Consider the following 17886-nt stretch of genomic DNA (forward strand, 5'->3'; position numbering starts at 1 on the left):
TCATATACTGTTATAATATATGATATATTATATATTATATTAAAATTGTGTATATATATATTTTTTTATACACACACACACACACACACACACACACACACACACACACGCAAAAGGAACCAGGTAGAATTTAAAGAGGCTAGGTAGAATTTAAACAAATATAAAAATACACATAATCAAGAAAGCTAAAAACCCATTGATGTAAAACAGCCAATAAAACATGGAAGTAATGAGAAAAATGATGCTGCCTTCAGTAAAATAGCATATCATATTTTCTGCTTGATTACATTAGTAGATAGATCCTGAAAAGAAATTTTTTAAAATGACTTTCTGTCCCTTCAGCATGTAAAAAATATTTTTGCAGGGCTTCCCTGTAAATGAAAGTAAGAAGTAGCAAAAGACAAAATAGTCAACAGGGCAACGAAACGCCTTCATGTTTATTGTATAGAGTGAATTAAGTCTTGGGCCAACATTAATATGGAGGAGCTGACCCTTATAGGCTTAGAAGAACTTGGGACTCTCAGACTTTCAAAGAGACTTGAATATTACAAATGAAATGATTTTTTAAAGTTAATGAGCAAGTGTTTGAACTAAGATGTTAGAAAAGCAAAACAGGGAAGGTGTAGTGGCTTATACCTGTAATCCCAGAACTTAGGGAGGTCTTGTTGGGCAGACTGCCTTAGCCCAGGAGTTCCAGACCAGCCTAGGCAACATGGCAAGATCTTGTCTCTCCAAAAAATAAAAGTAATTAAAAAAAATCCAGGTGTGGTAGTACAGGCCAGTAGTTCAGTACTTGGGAGGCTGAGGTGGAAGGATTGCTTAAACCTGGGAAGTAGAGGTTGCAGTTGCAGTAAACCAAGATTTCACCACTGCACTCCAGCCTGGGGAACAAACCCAGACTCTATCTCATTAAAAAAAAAAAAAAAAAAAGATAAGAAAAAAAAAAGATAAAGAAAACAAGAAACTCAGAGAAGGAAGTAGATAACAAAGAGTAGAACTTAACAAAACAGAAAAATAGCACAAAATTGAGGTGATTTCTAGACCCAAATGATAGTGCTTTGGAAAGATTTATAAACAAATAGGCATTTTAAGAAAAATGAAAACACAAGTAAATAATATGCAGAAAGAATGGGGCAATTCTTCAGCAGAGATTATAGAAAAGAGAATATATGAAATGTCAATAAAATTGAACAGTTACTTAAAACAATTTCCTAGAGGCTAAAGTTTATGAAAACTGACACAAGAGGAATATATAGCTGAAAGAGTTCTTTAACTGGTAAATAAATTAAATCAGTTGTTTAAAATCCTCCACAGAGAAAATACCAGACCCAGATCATTTGGGAGGTGAATTCTGTCAAACTTCTACAAAGAGAATATCAATCTTAACAAAAACTTCTAGACAGTAAAGAATCTTCATTTAATTATTTTATAAAGCCTATATAATGTTGATACTGAACATAGATAAGAACTGTATGAAAAAGAAATTTACAAGCCAAATTTATTCATAGATATAAAAGCAAAATGTTTAAACCACTCTATTAGCTGCCCAAGTCCACTAGAGTGAGAAAAAGGCATGACTGAGTTGGGTCCTCCAAGAAATGTGAGAGTGGTTTAACATCAGGAAAACATTTATTTAATTCACTGTATTTTATTTATCTTTTAGGTTTTTTTTTTTTTTTTTTTTTTTTTTTTAATTTGATAAACATCAACATTGTGTTACCCTTGTGGTAAGCACTGTCCCAAGTGGTACAAATATTTACTCCGTTTTACCTATTGTCTCCAGCAGAAGGCACTACCGTATCTTGCTTCCCTGTTTCAGGTGAAGATTCCACTTCAAAGCAAATAGAGATTAAGTAACATGTAGAGATTGTATGGATGATCAGTAGTGGAACCAAGACAAGAACTCCAGAGTTCATGTTCTGAACCAGTGTCTTTTATTGATGCCCACATTATAGATTAAAGAAAACAACCATGTGCTTCTCTCAAGAGATGCAGAGAAAGCATGTATATCTCTAAATATATTTCTCAGGGTGTTTTGCTTTTGACCTTCTTTTTAGTATGTTTTTCCATGGAGAAATTTGAAATTCTTATATAATTAAGATTATTTTTAAAATTTTAGCTTAAAAAGATAGCTTCACTAAGAAAAGAAAAAATTCAAGTCTACCAGGTCTCTTCTGGTAGTTTTACAGTTCCATTATTTCTATTTTATTCTTTTTTCATTTTTATTTTTAGAGGTGGGGTCTTGCTCTGTCACCCCAGGCTGGAAGGCAGTGGCTTAATCATTGCTTACTGTAGCCTCCACTGTCTGAGCCCAAGTGATCCTCCCACCTCAGCTTCTCGAGTAGTTAGACAGCAGACACATTCCACCATGCCCAGCTGTGGCAGAGATGGGAGTCTAGCTGTGTTGCTAAGGCTGGTCTCAAACTCCTGGCCTCAAGTAATCCTCCTGCCTCAGCCTTCCAAGTACTGAAATTATAAGTATGAGCCACTGCACCCAGCCTCTATATTTTTAAGTAGTTAATATATCTAGAAATTATTAATGATTAGCTGTATTTTCCACCTTTGTTGAATAATTTTTGTTACTGATCCAAAATGTCAATTTTATTATAATTTCAATTCTCTTATATTATTGAGTCTAATTTTAGACATTTATTTCCCACTGATTAGTCTATTTCTGAACCATAATGCTGCTTTTTAATTATGATATAGTAAATATAATTTATAATGAATTATATAACAAAAATAATTTACCATATAATATGCTCAAAAGACAATAAAGTTATACAATCATCTGAAAGATCAAATGGTATTTTATAAAATGCAATATTCATTTCTAATTAAAAAAAAACTAGTCAATCAGAATAGATGAATGTTTCTGCAACATGAAGGAATTACATATTTAAAAAAGAAAAGAAGGGGTAGGCATATTAGTCTGTTCTCACATTGCTATAAATAAACACCTGAGACTGGGTAATTTATAAATTATAAATTTATAAAGAAGTCTAAATGGCTCACAGTTATGCAGGCTGTACAGGAAGCATAGTGGCTTCTGCTTCTGGGGAGGCCTCCTCAAACTTACAAACATGGCAGAGGGCAAAGGGGAGTGAGGTGTCTCACATGGCTGGAGCACAAGTAAGACAGAGCCAGGGGAGTTGCTACACACTTTCAAACAACCAGATCTCATGATAATGCTATCACCAGAAAAGCACTAGGGGATGGTGCTGAACTATTCATGAGAAAGCATCCCACCAGTCCCCACCTCTATCATTGGGGATTACATTTCAACAGGAAATTTGGGCGGGAACACAGATCCAGACCATATCAGCTAAAGATACTGATAAAACTTTACTAACATTAGCAATAAGTGCAGGACAAAATGAAGATGCCTAATACCATATTAAAAAAAAAAAAAAACTACTGGGCATGGTGGCTCACACCTTTAATCTCAATACTTTGGGATGCTGTAGTGGGCAGATCACTTGAGTTCAGGAGTTCCAAACTAGCCTGGGTAATATGGTGAAAAAATACAAATATTTACAATAATTACTACAAAAAATACAATAATTATTCAGACACTGTGGCAGGCACCTGTAGTCCCAGCTACTGGGGAGATCTATGTAGGAGTATTAATTGAGCCCATGAGGTCAGACTGCAGTGAGCTGTAATCATTGCACTCCAGTTTGGGTGACAGAGCGAGACCCTGTCTCAAAAAACAAAACAAACTATTATTTACCATTTTTTTGAAGCACTGATAAGTCATTTAGAAAAGAGTATCTCATTCTTTAATACACTTTTTCATTGCATGAATATAACATAGTTTGTTTAACCAATCCATAGAGCTGAGTTTCTAGGGATTTTTTGAGAAATTTTATTCTGAAACATGGGATTTAAATTCTAACTTTCTCCTATGTTCATATTGAAAAATGGGATTTAAATTCTAAGACTTTCTCATATGTCCATATCTTTTTTTTTTGAGACAGGGTTTTATTCTATTGCCTAGGCTGGAGTGTGGTGTTGCGATCACTGCTCACTGCAACCTTACTCTCTCTAGGCTCAGGTGCACCCCAACCTCTCAAGTAGCTCCAATACTGAATATTTATAATCTATGTTTTTTTCTTATCATCATTTATCCCAATGTATGCCCCTTTTTGATGTCTGATTAATCATGATATAATTAACAACAATTATTACTATATGTATTAGGTTTTTCCAGGGTCCTGAAGAGAAACTTCTCCAAATGAGCAGCTATGATCTTCACTTGATTTCCTCACAGAGAACAATGGGAATTTCTGGTTTTAAAGTGAATTAAAATGTGAAACTAATTAGATTAGCATAAATGACCCTGAACATTCCATTGGTGAAAGTTTGGAAAACACAAGGGCTTCTTAAAGTGGATTGTTGTAGCGTTTTTGGAGAGATAAATGAAGCAAAAGGATGCTGAAATGCTTCTTGTTGTCTTCTATATGGAAACATCACTGAAGTTTCTGGACTCCATTTACCCATGTGGGAAGTTTACTAACAATATCCAATTCCATTCTATCCCCATGTAACTTCTGAAACTAAGCAAAAATGCTGATTTATTAATCTCAGCAAAAATTAAAATGAATATGTAATAGGGAATAGTTGATGAGGGGGGGTCCCTTGGAAAGTGATTATTGTTCCTTTGTGGCAAATTGTGGAATGAGCTTGGAACTGGGAAAATACGTGTTTTGAGTTCTGGATTTGGCCAAGTATGAACCACATGACTCTGGGTAAATTGCTTAACCTTTCTTAGCTTCATTTAATGCCCACATTACAGATGTTGTGATCATTAGTTTAGTTCTTTGTGTAATATATGGTATTATGGAAATTCTTATTATTGTTCTTCTCGCATAAATTCATATCCTGAAGCATTTCACTTAAATTAAGTAGTAACTTACTTCCCTAAAACCCTATCTTCTGTTATGGGCTAAATTGCCCTTTTAACACTCAAATTTACATGTTGAAGTCCTAACTCCAATACATCAGAATGTGGCCGTCTTTGGAGACAGAGCCTTTATTTTTCACTTTTATTCTTTATGTTATGAAAGTTGAGATAGGGCCTTTAAAAAGGTGGCTACGGTAAAATGAGGTCACATGGTGAAACCTAATCCATGTGATTTGGTGTCCTTATAAAAAGAAAAGATTAGGATGCGGACATACACAAAAGAAAAACCATGTGAAGCCAGAGGGAGAAAATGGTGATGTATAAGCCAATGAGCAAGCCCTCAGAGGAAATCAACCCTGATGACACTTTATTTCAGACTTCCAGCCTCCAGAACTGTGAGAAAATAAATATCTGTGGTTTGTCACTCATCTGGTGCTAGTTGGTTATGGTATCCCTAGAAAACTAATATATCTTCTTAAGGCATTCTCGTCCTAAGTTGAAAATTCAATATTTGGCATTGCAGCTAGAAAAAAAAATTAACATCTCAATCTTGTGCTGTAGTCTTTCTTCCTTATTCTCATTGCTAAAGATTTCCATATTGGGGTCTATTTTCTGTGTCTTATAAACAGAATGCTATGCTTATTCCTATTTTTGCTTCTAATATACAAAATATGCAGATACTGAAAGAAGTTTGAAGAAATGCCACATATAGTATATACATTTTATGTATGTGTACATATTCATATATTTACATTTTATAAAGTTTCTCTATTTTCTCCCTTTGCTGGAATCTAGTAGCCTCCACTTTTGTGACTAGTACATTGAATACTAGTCACTGAGTTTATCAAAACTTGACAAGTAATTATAATTATATGGGGAAAGATAAGACAAAATGATTGGCAGAAGAGGATGTCATCAGGGAAGGGCAATACTATAAAGTGTTTGGATCTTACTAATAGGATTAATTTAGTCTAGAGGGAAAGACATTTGGTGGCACCAATGAGCCTAGTCTTTACTGATTGCTAGAGGCATCTCTAGTTCTGTTTCTTCTTGGTCTCCATCCATATGATTACCAGGTTCTGGGAATAGTGTTTGAACAACTATAGTCACTGAATGGAAAAGAAATATGTCTTTAGAGAATCAACAGTAATTTTTTGAGCTGATTAAAAAGCATTGTTGACTGGCTCTTGGGAAACCTGTCATATTCATAAGCAGGAAATTGTTGGCTATGAAAAGCAGATGAGGGGAGGAGAACAAAAGCTTTGGAAATAGATATATATGGATTTAATTCCCATCTCTGCCACTTATTAACTGGATAACCCTGGGCAAGTTTCATACCTCCGTGAAATTCACTTACTTCAGTCTGTAAAATGGACATAACAACATATCATAGTATTCTTTCAGGAATTTGAAATCAATTTTTGAAAGAAAAAATACTCTATGAAATATATAGAAAATTATGAGTTCCTCATGAGTGTTTGACCTTTAATATTCTCTACCCTTCCTTCTCCTCATCAAAAAGGGAATAATAATTTTTCCTCTCTTTTTTGTTCACAGCAAATCTCTCATGTTATGAAGTGGAAGCATTAAACAGAAGATAATGGAATGACCTATTATCACAAGATGAGAAGGAAAATACAGGAATTCCAAATTAGAATATAAATTTTCATTAGGTACTTATTTGTGTATGCTACTCTGCTGTTTGCAATAGCAATTAAATTTAAAAGACAGTTCCTCACTTCTAAGACTTTTACAAATTATATACCTGACTCATACATACTAAGTTTTCAGAATTGAAGATTTTGCCTTTTTAGTGTTTTCATTCAAATCTTACTGGCAAGAGGAGCAATGACTTCAGCATAGAAAACATAAACATTGCACTTAAACTCTGTATGTTTATATTACATTATATATTTTACATTCATTTATACCCTTGTTTCAGATCACATTGTGATAGCTTACAGGAATATGCCTGATCCAATATATTGCAGAAATATTTAATACAAGCCAGGGGAATGCAGATAAACCAGGAAGAAAAAACTAGGGCAGTGAAATTGGAAGAAAGAACAGTCGTTCTGGTTGTACCACTATTTTGACTTTAAGATTCTCCCCAGATAAAGCAGCATAATAAACAAGATTGACTCCCAAAGCCACATTATTTGCAGGTGCCAGACTGCACATTAACAGTCTGACACCAAGGAACACCACAGAAAAACTATCCAAAGATAAAGATCTTAAAATATTTTCAGTTTGTAACTACATTAGGTATAATAAGCCCTACACACACTTCAACACAAAACATATTGTTCAACCTATATCAAATTACGTCTCAGACTATGTTACTGGAAGTAGTTGGGGGTATCTGACCCTGCCATCTAAAACTGACCTGTAACATGTAAAGCTCAAGAAGTACTACTGTCGATTTTTCAACATCCGAACAGGAAGTAATATGGAAGCCAAAAAAAAAAAAAAAAAAAAAAAAAAAAGAAGTAAAAGCATTTGGGTAGATTTAAAATAGAGAATGCCTAGTTTCTAACTCTTACATCAGAGTGTTCACATGACTCTGAAAGTTCCAAGCCTCTTTCTAAAGTCTGCAAACTTTTAGGGAACTAATAGTAACTTATATTATTTTTACTTAAAGAACCTGGAAGAGCTACAGAGGCTGAATTTCCTTCTCTGAATGAGTAGGTATCTGATATGGTTTGGCTGTGTCCCCACTCAAATCTCATCTTGAATTATAGCTCTCATATGATTTCCACATGTTGTGGGAGGGATCTTTTGGAAGATAATTGAATCATGGAGGTAGTTCCCCCATATTGTTCTCATGGTAGTGAATACCTATCACATAGATCTGATGATTTATTAGGAGAAACCCCTTCCACTTGGCTCTCCTTTTCTCTTTTGTCTGCTGCCATATAAGACATGCCTTTTGCCATGACTGTGAGTCCTCCATAGACACGTGGAACTGTGAGCCCATTAAACCTCTTTTTCTGTATAAATTACTAAGGTCTTAAGTATGTCTTTCTTAGCAGTATGAAATGGACTAATAGAGTATCTTTTCTTGTTCTGCCTTCCAATTGCTCAGCATTGGAGCAAAGAAACACCAGTTTTCATTTAGTTCAGAATATAATCTTTGGCAATATAGAAACAAATTTGGCCAACTAATTTGGCTTTGCCAAATCACAGTAAATGCACATAGTGAAAAAAAGTCTTTCAACTTAGCAAATTGCTTTTTAAAATGTATTAATGTAGGCATGTCATGGGAAAGTTGAGAACAAACAAAAAATATATTCAGGTAAAGGGTTGAAACAAAGAGTTCACTGAATTCCATTCAGTTCCTCCTATAAAACTCTTTTTAATTTGAATGGACGGTAAACTGAGAATACCTGACTCAGGGCTAAGAAAATCAAAGCCTTCTCTGTCACACTGTAGTCTCTTGGGTCACTTAATAGACACAAGTTGGGTTACTGGAAAAAGAGTGGGAAGAAAATCAGTCCCTCAGTTATAAAGGACTGCTCTTGGAAGCATGTGGATTGCTGTAGCTACTTTGCTCTTCTGGCCTCTAGAGTCTCTCTCTTAACCTTGGCCTCACATGGAGACTGACTTTTTAAACCACTTTCCCATGACTCATTATATGCCTGTCAAAAAAGAAAAACCCAGCTCTTTTCCTGTGCTTTCAACCAACCAGCTTATTCAAAAATGTATTTGGGTTGTTATAGCTTAACCTTGCCTGGCAAGGGACCTATGGGAAGTTTCTTATGATTTGAAAGAGTGGTGCCATATATGTGCCTGCAAAGAAAGAAAAAAGTAAAGAAGAAACAGGTGTGGTTATCAAACACCCCAGTAGTCAAGTGATGTATACAAGGTGTGTGAAAGTAACTTTTGAAAAAGTTAACCTGTCAGAGCTTGCCATCTGACTGTGTTTTATTCTGGAAGTAACAATAAATATTGATGAATGCTCCTGGTCTTCCCAGTTTCCCAAAGTTCCCTGGATTTATGCTTTATTATCTACCAGGAAAAACAGTACAGTATTTCAAGTCACAACTCTCCACTTATATTATTTATAGTCACTTATCATGGCCTCTCCCTTTCGAAGAAAGTAGATCCTGAGAAGTGTTCTTTGTTTAGGTTTGTGGAGTAACTGGTGGCGATACAAACTTGAGAGCCTGAGAGATGTTTTAATTGTGGCGTAATAAAACTAAAATGAAGAGATTCAGAAAGATCTGGAAAGGTGACTGGAGGAGTATATAGCAAGAGTTGGGACTAGACAGATGTGCAGGGAGATGGAGAGGATCTTTGTGGAAGGGAGAAAGAGAAATAGAATTTAGTAAGTTATGTCTTGTGATGTAGGACATGAGCCTCACCCTTCCCCTTTCCCTGGTAATCTTGTTATTAATGATCGTATCATTCATTAGTGCTACTGAGGTAGGATTTGCCATCTTATTTGTATACTGAGATGTATCCATGAAAGTAAAGTTACATTTGGTTTATCTTTGAATAATGTCACTAATAAGAAACATACATATTGGTCATACTAGCTATGCACATGCTATAACCATGATCCTCTATGTGTAAATATCAAATTAAGTCTTCTTTTTATAAAGGCAATCTCAAATTACAACTCAAATGTTCATTTGTTAATATACTCAGCCCATAATAAACCTTCCCTTCTTTGTTCTCAAGCTGTGCCAATAAAATCTCATTTTTGAACTTAGGGACTGTCCCATATAATTGCGATTCCCTAAGAATATCTTATATCTTTAACACAATTACAAGCTTCTGTGTAGCTAGAATCTTTCTAGCCAAAAATCATTCTCATGATTTTTCTCAGTACTTACTATGACAATAAGGACTTTTATTCATCTAAATATTATTTATCAAGTGTAACTGAAGTATCTCAATTCCAATATGGTTTGGATGAATTAATGCATGAATAAGGGGAGTATGTAATAGCATCATGTACCACCCAGATTTTTTTTTTTAATGCAAACACAAAAAGCAGGCTAAAAAAAGAGCACAACTTTTTGCAAAATATCCCTCACATCGTTGGGTCATTCTATGAAACTCAGGAAGTCACTGAAAGCATCTGATGGCTGAGTAAGAATCTTATACAAATGAAATTCTCTCAAGCCCATTAAACCCTGTTACCAGACACTTTTGCACCTCCCAGGGATTTTATTTAAAACATAGACTTACGAAGTCTTTATAGATAAGGGACTTATAAATCTTTAAATATTCAAATCATTTATACATAGATATTTTTCTATTATTGTGCTCTAAAAGATTTAAATAAAATACATGATAATTAACAGTTGATATTATCTTTCTTATATCCAAGTTTTCAATAGCAAAAACCTTCTCTCTATACAGTGCTTTCTAATTCCCATAGGTTCAGTTCGCAAGTGAATTTTGCTCTGGATGGTGGGACATGTAAATGAACTGTTTGTGTATGTTTTAAGAATTCTTCGCAATGACATGGCTATGAAAATGCATGGAATATTTAAATAACTAAAGTCACTTCCTGAGAATTATTTCTTTTTGGTTGAGATATTGTGTACCCTGACTTATAAACATTTCCCTTTAAAATGGTTTCAGTTTTGTTTCTGATGGGGTCCTAGGATTTATGCCAAAATCCACCCTGCACAAGGTTGTTTTTTTAAATTACTCACCTTACAGTTTCTGTATCATATAGAGCATACAATGGCAACCTGGTTATCACAACTCTCAAAAAGACAGAACTAATTTTTTAGAACTATTGAAGTTTTCCCTCTCTGAAGACCTCAGATAGATGTCAATCTTCTTTGCTACTTCTCTGGGCCCTTTTAATGGACTTAACAACCCGTCATGGGCTTCACACAGGACCTCTATATCAGCTCATCGATATTCTTCCATCTTGAGTCTAGACTTCTGGCCTGCAGATGACATTAGAGTTACAGCCCCATCTCCTATCTGCATGTGGCCTGGATTTAGGACCAGAGCCTGTGAGCATCTGCCTGCTCTCATGTCTCTGGATTTTATTTTTCTCATAACTTCTAAAAAGTGGAGATGTGCCTTTCTTCCTTTCAGTTTCAGCTATGTGTTTTCAAATTTTTTGAAATGCACTCCACATTTCCATATATTAAGAGTAGGAGAGTGACATTAAATTGAACTTACTCTGCCATTCTACAGTCACATTGGAGACCCAGTTTACTAGCTATTTATTGAATTCCATTACCTGGGTATTTCAGGCACCTGAACCTCACCATGTTCCAGATTTCACTCCTTATTGTTAATAATTTTGCTGTAATCTGAATGACATGAAATGGAATTAAATCCAGGGAGTAGTTTTATTAATCAGAGGTTGGGCTTATGATGGCTGATAGCTATAGATCAATAAGTCTTTCTTCCTCTTGCACTGCTTGATATAAAGTAAACTTTGCTTCCTTATGAGAGTTATCTATGCTGCAGTGAACTGTGACGATAGTTTAGCAAACACCACAGTAGTAGCTTCTGCCTGTAATACTCTTTACCAAGGTATTCACTGGCAGCCTCTTCTGCCTCATTCCAGTTTCAGTTCAAATGCCACATCCACGTGGAATTCTTTCTGGAACACCCCAAAAAAATGTTTTCTGTCTTATTCCATTTTTCCCTTGATTCATTTATTTTTAAATTGCGTTTCTCATTTATAAGATTCCAGTGCTTAGAATAGTGCCCGAAACATAGTGTGATTTCAACACATATTTATGAATTGCGTGGATCTAATATTTTTTTCCAGGAATAAATCTGACCTTTATGTAAACTACTAAGTACATGTGGCACTTTCCATTTGTTTGCAAAGTCACTGTGCAACCAGTAATCGAATTAAATTAATTACTTTGCAAAGTGCTTGGAGAAACCAAGGATATGAGAGTTGGTATGTAAAATAAAATACTTTCCATTCTGTAAATACCAAAGCATTTTACAAATAAATTATTAAAATATTGTAGGTCAGTGACCACAATGGCAGAGAGCAAAGCTACTTACTACCTGGTCTAATATAGCTCACCCAAAGCAAAGGTTTCATAATGAGGTGAAATACTGCACAAGGTACTGAAATCTCCTGGCTCCCCTATCCAAAAATTGACACAAAATCTGATGTTTACACACCAATCCCTGACCAATGTCTTGACTTGGAATATTAATGAGATAATAGCTTCCCAGCTAGGAAGCCTCTCTAACAGTAATTCTCAATAATGTATTTTTGGTTGTCTAAAGTTAGGTATAGAAAAGTAATCAGTACACATGAGGGATATAAAGTAAAAAATTACTGATGTAACCGTATGTCACAACTAGTGACAATTTTGATCATTTATAAATCAATGCTGATGGGTTTGGAAATTCTAGTCATATTCACCAGACAGTTTTTTTGTTAGTTTTTTGAGATAGAGTCTCATTCTGTCACCCAGGCTGGAGTGCAATGGCGCAATCTCAGCTCACTGCAACCATTGCCTCCTGGGTTCCATTGATTCTCCTGCCTCAGCCTTGTGAGTAGCTGGGACTATGTGCATACTACCACACCTGCCTAATTGTTTTATTTCTAGTAGAGATGAAGTTTCACCATGTTGGTCAGGCTGGTCTTGAACTCCTGACCTCAAATGATCTGCCGACCTTGGCCTCCCAAAGTGCTAGGATCACAGGCAAGAGCCACAGTGCCAGGCCCAGTAGTTAGACGGTTCTGTGATTGTTTTCTATGTATGTATGTCTCATTAGACTTACCTCAAGTCTTTTTCACCCTATGCCTCATAGATGAACCAGTGTGTCGTACAGAGTAAGTTCTTAGTAATAGCAGCTGCTGTTCCTACTCATTCACCCCATCTTTCACTTCTCCCAGCTTGAGGCAGAGCTTCCATGTAACTTACAAACCCAGGACAACAGAGGTTGGGAAAAAGTGAAGTGACAAGTGATGCAGGAAGGAAGGAAAGGCAACACAGGCTGGTACACTGTCAAGCTTCTCAAGTAAACACAGCCAGTTGTACTGTCACAAGGGATGTCTCTAGGGAGGCCCTCATGGATGGAACTAAAGCAAATTCGAGAAGCATATCAACAATTTTTGGTATAGTTATACTTAGGTATGCCCTTTTCCTATTTATTTTTTTCTGTTTCTCCTTTACTGTCTTTTTTTGTATTAATTGAATACATTAAGTATTCCATATTAATTTTTTCTTGGCATTACAATCATATCTCTTAACAATGATATAGAAAATTTTCATCACCTAAAGATTAGTCTTTTTTTCTTCTATTTGGGATATTTTCTATTTCTGTATCTTTAGTTATTATTTCATTTTTGTTGTTAATTTTTGTTTTGCAAGCCAGGACTTTTAAAAATTTTGGATTGGATGATGAAAATGTTATGTTGTTGGTTGTTGGCTTTGATTATATATTTTTAAAAGATGTAATATCCAACTTCTTTTAAAGAAATGTAATTAAAATTCAATCATTTCAAGGCTTACTTTTAAACTTTTTAGGGTGAATTATGGAACACTCTTTAGTATATGGCTAAATCATTCTTTTGTGGATTCTATTTGATACTCTATACATTACAAGGGTTCTTCTAGTCTGATTGGTTACATACCAACTATCCCTATCTCTGTGCGATGTGTAGGGATTGTTCTGCTTACTCAAAATGATTCTTTTCCTACCTTCAGTAGTTTCCTTTCACACACGTGCAGGTAAATCTTCAGTCAAGCCCTCAAGACATCCTTACTACACATCTTCAGAGCCCTAGTCAGTTCAGTTCCCTCTTTTTCAGTAGTTGAGCCCACTAATTCCAGCTTCTTTGGCTTCCTTGAGATAAGATCTCTATCTTTTCAAGTCCACAATTCTCTCAGACTTTGTTTGTATTTCCTCTTCTGAAGACTGGAAACTGACTCCAAGAAATAAGCCAGTGCAGGCATAGAGCTCTCTTGGTTTATTTCTCTCACCTCTGGGATGAGAGTATTGTGCAGCCTGTTGGTCAGCATCTGAAAATTACTGATTCACAGATTTTCACAGATTTAAAAACCAGACAGGTTTTCTAATAGTCCCTTTTTTTTTTTTTGGCTTTATTTGGGTTGGATTTAATGTTCTTTTTCTGCCTTCTTCAGCTAGAAAATTTGAACACTGATTTTAAGTTTATCATCTTTTTCTATGTGCATTTAAGACTCTACATTCTTATTCTAATGGAGGTCATATTTAATTTTACAAATTTTGATAGGTTCTGTCGTTACTATGATTTGGTTTAAAACATTTTGTTATTTCTGGTGTTATTTTATCTTTGAATCAGATGATTTTCCTGTTATTTGTTTTTATAGATGTTTATCACTTAATTTCCAAGAATGCGAGGATTTCCTAGTTGTATATGAATCATTAATTTTTATCCTAAATTTACTGTGGTCAAATAATTTATTGTGAATGATTTCAATCAAAATGTGTTTACACAAGTTCTGAAATGATGTAATTTAAAGTTGATAATGGTTTATGTGCACTTGCAAAACGTGTTGTATATGAGTTGTCTGCACAGTTTTACATATGTAATTAGATCAATCTTAATTTTTTAAAAAATCTTTCATATATTAACTGATGTTTTGTCTGTTCCATCAGCTTTTGAGAGAAATGTATTAAATTCTATTAAGATTGTTGATTTGCTTGTTTTTTTTTGTTTCAGTTTTGTAATGTTTGCTTTATAGTTGGTGAATCTAATTTACTGAGTGCCTAAAGATTTATAATTTTAATATTTCTGGTATGCTATGGTTTGAATGTTTGTCTTCTCCAAAACTCATGTTGAAATTTAATTGCTATTGTGATGGTATTGGTAGGTGGAACGTGTTGTATATGAGTTGTCTGCACAGTTTTACATATGTAATTAGATCAATCTTAATTTTTTAAAAAATCTTTCATATATTAACTGATGTTTTGTCTGTTCCATCAGCTTTTGAGAGAAATGTATTAAATTCTATTAAGATTGTTGATTTGCTTATTTTTTTTGTTTCAGTTTTGTAATGTTTGCTTTATAGTTGGTGAATCTAATTTACTGAGTGCCTAAAGATTTATAATTTTAATATTCCTGGTATGCTATGGTTTGAATGTTTGTCTTCACCAAACTCATGTTGAAATTTAATTGCTATTATGATGGTATTGGTAGGTGGAACCTTTAAGAGATGTTTAGATCATTAGGGCTCCACCCTCATAAATGAATTAATATCATTATTGTGGATGTGGGTACATGCCTTTTGCTCTCCCACTTTCTTTCATTCCTTCTTGGTTTTCTGCCTTCTACCATTGGGTGGGGCAGCAAGAAGGCTCTCACCAAGTGCTTGTCCCTTGATCTTGGACACCCTACCCTCCAGAATCATGAGTCAATCAAGTTCTGTTTATTATAAATTACCCAGGTACAGGTATTTTGTTACAGCAGCAGAAAATGGACTAGGACATGGCATATTTTCACCTTTATCACTATGACTTATGTCTGTAATTCCATTTTTGAAAGTTAACTTTGATATTAGCATTGAATGTTGTTTTTATCTTCCCTTCTTTCCTGCAATTTTTTTGGCATAATGTATTATTTTTAATCCTTTTATTTATAATCATTGTGGATCCTTATAATAAGAGTCACTTCTAAACAGATAAAACTTCTTTATTTGTAATTCAAATATTACAGTCTTAGTCTTGTATATGGTATATTTATTTCTTTTATTGCTTTGTTATTATTAAAATGTTTGGATCAATATCTAACATATTTATTTTTCATCCTCCAGTGTTTTGAGGTTCTTCTATGTTTTTGTCTTGTTCACATTTGAATTAATGAAATGTTTTAAAATTTTATTTTTTTTCACATTTTAAATTTTAATATTTTATTTTTATACATTGCTTTACATGACTATCATAGGTAGTCATGTAAACTTGGGCTATTATAGTTTATTTTTCTTTTACGATTTCTATATAAATCTATAACTTTCTAACACTTTAACTTTCTTTGTCCCTTTGCTGTACTTTTATTTTGTTCGATGTATTTTAGCCTAAACATATTTTAAAATCTATGAGATTTTTTTTGGTTTATATATTCAAAATCCATTGACATCTCTTATTAACATATTTGCCTATTCTTCCTGTATTTTACATTTCTGGGATTTTTTCTTTCACAATAACTCCTTGCATATTTCTTTCACTAAGGAATTGGTCATAATAAATTCTCTTAATAGTTTGGTCTGAAATTATCTTAATTCTATCTTAAAAACTTGTTTGTACAAAATGCCAGTTTGACACTTTAAACATTATTTTAATATAAAATGTGTTTTCCATACGGTCTCCATGGTCTCTACAGAACTCAAATGTTATTATTATTATTTTTTGCTGTTAATTTGAAAGCTCTGTGTCTTCCTCTCTCATCACGCCTTCCTCCTAGATGTTTACAAAATTTTTCCTTTGGTTTTAGGGGTTATTTCAATGGCCTAGATGTAATTCTCTTTCTACTTACTCTACTCAGGATTTTCATAACTGATTGAATCTGTGTATTACAAGTTTTAATCAATTTTTAAAAACTTTTGGTCATTTTTCCTCAAATATATCTTCTGTTTCATTCTCTTTTCCATTTCAAACTTGAAAAATCTTTCTGTTCAACTATTTCCCCGTATCTCACAAGCCTATTTATACTTCTACTTGTATTTTTCCTCTTTGTCCTCTGAGAGACTTGCTGGTTCTCTACTCACATTTTCTGCTAATAAATCAACCTATTAACTCTAAAGTTTAGTTGTGCTTTTAGACTGCCCACTTGATTATTTTTTACACATTTCAATTCTTTTGTAAAATTCTTCATTTTTCCCCTTATTTTCTATCATTTCCTTGACCATATTAATCCCAATTATTTTAAAGTCTCTGATTGATAACACAAATATCATGTTCAAATCTCTTTCTATTGGCTATTCTTCTCTTTAAATTTTAGCCATATAGTTCTCATTCTTGGTACTTTTAGAACTTTTTGATTGAGTGTTAGTCATTTTATTTGTTTTATGCTTTCTCAGTGGTCAAAATATTTCATCCTAACTGAAACTGGAAGCTCTTCAAATTACAAATTATAAAATGCTGTCAAATATCTCAGACATCACAAAATCTGGAAAAAAATAAAAATTTAACTACAACTTGGCATATCTCTGAAAACTTTTCTCTACTTTTTAAGTAGAAATTTTAACAATTGCTTTATAATATTTCTATATATATACTAAAGAATAAGCTATATATTTCATATACAAAGTTTTTTCTTATCATGGCTGATTAGAATTTGCTTTCAATTATTAATTTAGAAAAGTTTCTTTCAGATTCATTATTATTAATAATGTCTAATTATTATTAGTTGATTTTATATTTGAGTAATATATAGTTTACTTTTTCATAAATACTGTACAGTTGTAAATGCATTAGTAATTTAAGCACCACTACATGTTTATGCAGTATACAAGTCTCACTACACACACACACACGCACACGCACACGCGCGCGCGCACACACACACACACACACACACACTTCATTATTGATAATTATATTTTTGACAGGAGAAAATGTCTGTTTTGACTAAGCATTGATAAGAACAAATTTTTTATTTTTACTTTGTGTCTGATAATTGAAATAATTTTCTACAGAACAGCTTCTGGCTTCATAATTTTCAATTTTTTTTCTTCTTCAACCTTACATGCTTTCAGAGGTATGAAGTGTAAGACATAGCTATTTTGCAAAATTGCCTTTGTCCTTGCATCTCCACATTTTAGTCCCAGTTAAATCAGTAGTGTGGGCTATAGGAGTGTTTCTGGAAGCCATTCCAATAAAAGAACAATAAATACTTTATTACACATGGTATTGTTAAATCACATAATAGATTCAACTCAAACTTTCCTTTAGCCAGACACCCAAAAAACCTATGACCATTCTAGAATGACCCAATACCAAAGGAACATGATGGAAAGAAAATTGGCAAAGATAAGACAGTGGTC

This window comes from Saimiri boliviensis, chromosome 2 (genome assembly GCF_048565385.1).
Source record: "Saimiri boliviensis isolate mSaiBol1 chromosome 2, mSaiBol1.pri, whole genome shotgun sequence".
NCBI classification, from domain to species: domain Eukaryota; kingdom Metazoa; phylum Chordata; class Mammalia; order Primates; family Cebidae; genus Saimiri; species Saimiri boliviensis.